Source organism: Hibiscus syriacus, unplaced genomic scaffold (assembly GCF_006381635.1).
Source record: "Hibiscus syriacus cultivar Baekdansim isolate YM2019G1 unplaced genomic scaffold, ASM638163v2 tig00110257_pilon, whole genome shotgun sequence".
In the NCBI taxonomy this organism is placed as follows: Eukaryota; Viridiplantae; Streptophyta; class Magnoliopsida; order Malvales; family Malvaceae; genus Hibiscus; species Hibiscus syriacus.
Window position 1 is genome coordinate 569,849 of NW_024062648.1, and position 6,516 is coordinate 576,364.

The 6,516-nt window shown below is 38.3% G+C and overlaps 1 long non-coding RNA gene and 1 pseudogene across 1 annotated transcript; both read right to left on the reverse strand.

Moving 5' to 3' along the window:
* Window positions 1–739: 739 nt before the first annotated feature.
* On the reverse strand, window positions 740–1,214 carry LOC120114987. Its single transcript, XR_005515444.1, has 3 exons — window positions 1,172–1,214; window positions 973–1,078; window positions 740–817 (listed from the first exon to the last, which is right to left on the reverse strand). It is a non-coding gene; the product is annotated as an uncharacterized LOC120114987 (long non-coding RNA).
* Window positions 1,215–2,474: 1,260 nt separating this feature from the next.
* Window positions 2,475–4,259, reverse strand: LOC120115054 (annotated as a pseudogene).
* Window positions 4,260–6,516: the final 2,257 nt, after the last annotated feature.

Below are 6,516 nucleotides of genomic sequence, written 5' to 3' on the forward strand. Positions count from 1 at the left end.
ATCACTGTAACAAATGCCGTAAATCCCAAATTAATTTTGGAGATGGCTTAACGAGTCATTTTTTCTATCCGCCAGGTCTATTAAGCTAATTTTGTAACACTTTCTATCATATTTCACTTATTGTACTTTAAATCTTTTCAATTAGGCATTCTCTATTAAAAAAAATATTTATTGTCACCAAAGGAGTTGATCAAGCTGTAAGCAGCTTAATATCGTTTAAGTAATGTGTCGAATTTGAATATTTGTGTATGTAGGAGACTTGTCTACCAAAATCGAATATGTGACACAAGTCGTGTCTAGATTAATCATGATGAACATGAGAACAACAAAAAAATATACTTATTGTTTAAAAACGATATGATCCATCTCAACCACCACATGCATCAAGTAATTCAACAACAATTGTGTTATCGGTCTCAATCACAAATAGTTTATTTTGCAAATGATATTACCCAATGAGGTTCTCACTAGTAATTTAGAAAGGATTTAAAATTTACATATTTAGGTAGTATTTTTTTTATCCAAACTCACATTAGGTCTCATCTTTTTATTCGAACCCTCCAAATTCTGATCATACAGTAAAGCTTGAACACATATCTTGACTCTTAAAAGAAGTATCATACACATGCATGCCTGAATTTTATAATATATATATATATATATATATATATATATTGCAGAGCAGTTCCAACATACTCCGATCATGGTTATGGCTCTACATCTGATACGAGGAGAAATGGATGAACTATGATACTGAAGGGAAGCCTTTGAATGAATTGCCAAGTGCATCTACATTTCCGGGCCTAGAAATTACAACCTACAAATGTAAAGTTACCTCCAATTATTTGCATTTCTAGTGATATTTGTACGATTATATCACGTATTCGTGTCGAGTATATGTCGAATACGAGTATTTCAGAACGAAAACTGAAAACCATGGATAATAAAGCTGTGCAGGTACTTGAAACTCACCTGGTAAATCCCAAGAGTCCTTGTCCTGTGACCAGCAGCCACATTATCAAAATAATATTCCCATGTTCGAATGAACTTGTCATCGAATCCCAAGGCAAGGATTTTGCTGAGAGAATTACAGTCAAAATTTCATAGAAAGGTTCTGAAATAATGATTTTCACCAGTAAATGTGTCATTTAAGGATCATATAATAGCATACATCTTGTTGTCCAGAAAATTCTTTCTCCAATATCTAAATGTTTTTTAGTAATGAGGCATTATGTTTTCCATATACTCCAGCTCCACATTATGATCACGCAACTTCCTTCAGTTTTCTCCATAACCGAAAAAAAAAGAGTTTACCAAGGGGGAATATTATTTATACCAAAGTTTTGGTGCTGCTTTCATGGCCGTTGTTATCCAAGTCAATGAAGGTACGCAACAACCAGGGAAGATGTATTCCTTGATAAAATCGGTTCGAGCTCTCTTCCCTTGAATCCATTCGAGCTCGAGCGAAGCTTTTATTGCAGAACTGATGGTACTGGATGGCCAGTTCTCCACAGCAAGGTGTGCTTTGGTGTATAATCTGGATTAAGAGTTACCAAAAGGGGTAGGCCTGTTTCTCCTAGATTCTGCAGATTCATAAAATTGTAGACTTGCAACATTATTGGTGTTGTCATCTTTTCTCGTATTAACTTTCAATATGCATTAGACACGGACGCCGGACATCGATACTTAAAGAAAAATAAAGTTATCGACCAACATAGATAGAAGCAACCACAGTTTGAATCATGAATGCTTAAAAATTCAGTGCCAAAAGTACTATTTAAGCAAAGAGAACATAGTAGGTACCTGAAGCACATTGAGCCAGTATGTCAAACATACTTTCTTGTCTGTTCTTCCAATAAAATTCCTAGCACTCAATGCTGCTCGATTTTTGGGCATTAAATTTTCGTCACAATGAAGATAAATATCGCTGCAAATAGAGAGACTCGCAAATGATCGTACAACATGGAGTAGAGATTGATTATTAATCCATCAGATCTGGTAGCTATAGACATATTGGAAAGCACCAAGCACTGAAGATTCATCATATGTTGCTTGATTTCCAAGCAATCTCAAAGTGCATTAACAGCCATTATGCAACCTTGATATGATTCTCGAGACTCGTCTTCGCATAGTACAGTACAACCTATAATAAACCTTTGGCATTAGCAGTGGAGCCACAATGTTTCTGGCATGGGAAAAAGTTTTGAGAAATAGTTATGTTAAACATTCTTGATCGTGTCCAAGAAAATGCTCGAGTGAACAAACTTAGATACTAACCTTCAGCATCACTCAAAACAGAATGCACCTCATAACCAGTTCTTATTTGACAGCCTCTACTCTCCAGCTCGTCTCTAAGTTGATGACATTTTGTCAATAAACAAACAGAAAAACACGTTTTAGAGGTTACATTCAAATGAATGTAACAATGAATTCGGATATAGAAATGATGAAATTGAAGAAGAGGAAATGGAGAATCAAACTAATACCTTGTCGAGGTAACCACGCCATTGAACAGTCATCCACTGTGGTAGTCCAACGTGCTATAAAGATGAGCAAAGTTATATTATCAAATCCAAACTAACACAGAAAGCTCTAGTATCACCTAAGAAGAAATTGCTCATTCTTACCAGGAACATATGTTAACTAGACTATTCATTTTCCGAACATATTCGAACAGAAGTTCGGGGTGTACCATACATATTCATGTCTAAAATTCAATCGAATCTGACTAATATACACCATGACAATATACCTGAAGTAGATGATGGTTGCGGAAAAAAGAAAGATCCATAACTCTCTCGGTAGGGCAGGACCACATTGAACCACATACAGGCACCTAAAAAGCTACATTTTTGTCAATGCTATTCACTACGGAGGATACGTTTCGTCGAACAAGTAGAGTTGTACGTGAACAAAAGTATATCAGAAATAGGTAGTCTCTGATCTCACCAGATAAGCCTTCCGAAAATATTCGGAGTTGCCCTTTGATGTTATGAACTATCCCAATGTTTCATTGTGACCGATATCCGGGTTGTTTTCGAACAGTTCAAGATAACTGCACAATCAGAAATGAAAGATGGACAATAAGTATATTTGTTCGAACAAAGAATTGGAGGGCGATATCTGTATCTGACACTTACACTTCGACTCCGAGCAACATAAAAGGGAATTTTAACATTGCTCACCTAGTAACATCATTCTTGAACTTGATAATTTCCCTAAGCATTTGCCAAAAGTAAGGGTTGAAGAGGTTGAATTTCTGAGCAAACAAGCTCGAGAAACCATTTCGGGTGCCCCATTCGAAGCCTTTTCCTTCATCAAGGCTCACTGAGAAGGGCATATCAGATGGCTCCATATCAATTCCAAGACTTTCGAAGAACTCCATCATATTTGGATATGGAACCTGCCATCACATTGACAAGTACACATTGCAGAGACATCTCACTAACAATTTATATATGGGAAAAAAAACTTGTTATCAGCATTCTTGTGATAAAGTTTTAACATCTGTTCTTTTACATGATACTAAACTCGATTCAACCCGATTTGATATGTCTAAATGAAGCGGTAAACCGGGGTGTAAATGAACAAAGCTTGAATAAATAAAACTGTGTGTTTGTTTATTTTTTAAGGTATTCATGTTCGATTCATATTCATTTAAAATTTTAGTATTATGTTCGTCTTCATTTATTTATATTATTTATATTAGTTGTTGTGTGAACATGTTCATTTAATTTTTTTCAAAAATAGTAAAACTATGCCAGTTATCCCTCCTCCAATCACAACCATTATGCAACCTTGATATGATTCTTGGGGTGGTATGGTTAATTTTCTGGCAATGAGAGTGACGATGGCGAACGTTTAGTATCCGATAAGGGGAATCTCTATTGCGGATCTAGGGAAAAGTCGTTATATATTCTGGTTATTCCATGAAGATGATGTAAATCGAATCGAAGCAGAAGGCCCTTGGTATTTCAATTCTCATCTTCTGCTCTTGCACCGGCTGGGATCAGGGGAGAATCCGATGATGGTTGAACTCAATTGGGTGGATTTTTGGGTTCTGATAAATGACATTCCCATGGGTTATATTTCAAAAAAAACTGCAAAACAGTTCGGGAATTTTCTAGGCACGTTCTTTGACTATGATGCTATTGCCATCACACTCGGTTATCGGAGAGGTATACGAGTAAGGGTTCGGTTGGATGTTCGTAGGGCGTTAAAACGCAAAAAAAGCTTACGCTGAAAAATGGGACAATCATGTATGCGCTATTCCAATACGAGAAGCTTAGACTTTTCTGCTTTATCTACGGTAAATTAGGACATTGTGAGAACTATTGCCATCACACTCGGTTATCGGAGAGGTATACGAGTAAGGGTTCGGTTGGATGTTCGTAGGGCGTTAAAACGCAAAAAAAGCTTACGCTGAAAAATGGGACAATCATGTATGCGCTATTCCAATACGAGAAGCTTAGACTTTTCTGCTTTATCTACGGTAAATTAGGACATTGTGAGAAGTTCTGCCCTTTGCGAGTGTTACAAGAGAAGAAAGAGTTAATCCCGCAGTGGGGCTTATCTATTCGGGCCCCTTCAAGACGAAAATGTATTCTTTCTAGTCATTGGCTTCGAGAGCAACTGATAGGGGGCGTTTTGTCTGAAAGATTACGCAATGCAGATAAGATGCAGGCTGATAAGGGAGGTACTCCATTTGGACACGCATCAAGTTCAAATGGGAGTTAATTTCCCCGATTCAAGAGGCTCCAATATCGATGAAAGAGTGGGTCACCGCTAAGTTTCACTCAGGATGTTATTGAGAATCACGGTCTTTCCCGTTTCGTGAAATTAAGATAGACAGTTAGAGATTAAGGATAGTAAAGAGAGCACAAAATTATAATTCTCCAATTTGGAGATTCTTCCACTATGCAAAAGAATAGTATGATTACAAGGATGTGTTCACAAAATTTAACTCACACTTGATGGCTCACTCAAGCTTGAGGATAAAGATTTCCCAAGCTATCTCTATTATCTCTCAAGGAGACTCTCTAACTCTCTAGTTTCTTACTCTAAGAAGTGGATTCTCTTAGTATTTTTGGATGGTTAGGAATGAATTCTCTCACCCCTATTTATACTACTCCACTTCTACAATAAATAGTGGAGACATCCAAGGGTGGAGATTAATTATCTAGAATACTCCACACACTCTAAGAAGCTCTACACTCTTCCACTCCTTTCCATATTCTTCCATACTTTACCATAAGGTTCCACACATCTCCAGAATATTTCAGATGATTACACACTCTTCCATAAACTTCTAGAGAGTTCTATACTTCTCTAGAGTTCTCCGAAATATTCTAGAAAATTCTATATTTCTCCAGAAAGCTCTAGAATATTCTAGAACCTCTCCAATTAAGGAGAAATCCAACATATGTCTATGTAAAAGTATTGGCGATGTTTTAGGGCACAACGACGACATTGAGATGGTTGCTGAGGCAGAAAACATGCCTTTTGTGAGAGGTGATGAGTCTAAAAGACAGCGTTAAAGCATGGACGGGAGTTCGCGCGATGGTTCTGATGTGGAGAATATTCCAAACAACAGGTTATCGGCCGACCTGGAATACCAGGTCCTCCGTTCGCTATGAAACTCATTAGCTGGAATGTTCTAGGCTTGGGGCAGCCTCGGGCAGTTCGCCGCCTTCAGCATTTGTTGAAGGATTTTAACCCCGCGCTGGTGTTCTTAGTGGAGACGAAGGTTCAGAGCTCTCAAATGGTGCAGATTCGACGATCATGTGGGTTTTAGGGAGGAGTTGAGGTTGATGATCGTGGCAGCAGTGGTGGGCTGTGCTTAGCATGGCATGGTTACTTGAATGTCTCTGTGCGATCCTTTTCGTCGTCCCATATTGAATTTATTGTTTCTATGGAGGATAGTCGTGTGTGGAGATGCACCGGGTCCTATGGAGCTTCAGAAGAGAGCTGTCAACTCGAATCGTGGAATCTGCTTAGAACTTTGAATGATTGTCCGGAGATTTCATGGGTAAACCACTCTATTTCAGATCATTGCCCGATCCTGATTGAAACTGATCACAGTGAGTCTGAATTGCCAGTGGCATTTTAAATTTGAAGCTGTGTGGTTGACGAAAGATAGTTGTGAGGAGGAAGTGGCTAGGCTTTGGAGTATTCCTGCCGATTCTATGTTGGGGAAGCTGGAAAATGTATGAACTGGAATGGATATATGGTTTCGAGAATTTCGAAAGAAACACAGGTGGACTGAAGAGGATCTGAAGCACCTCCTTAGGGATCTAATGGAGCAGTACCCTTCGGAAGAGGTCTTGGCAGAATTTACTGATACAAAACGCATCTGAACATAGAAATGGATAAAACTGAATTGTATTGGAAGCAACGAGCTCAGGCGAATTAGCTTAAACATGGGGACAATAACACTGCATTTTTTCACCGCTTCACCTCTCAAAGGAAGCGTCGGAAACATATCTCCCATTTGGAGTCAGAGTCGAGGGCTCGCAT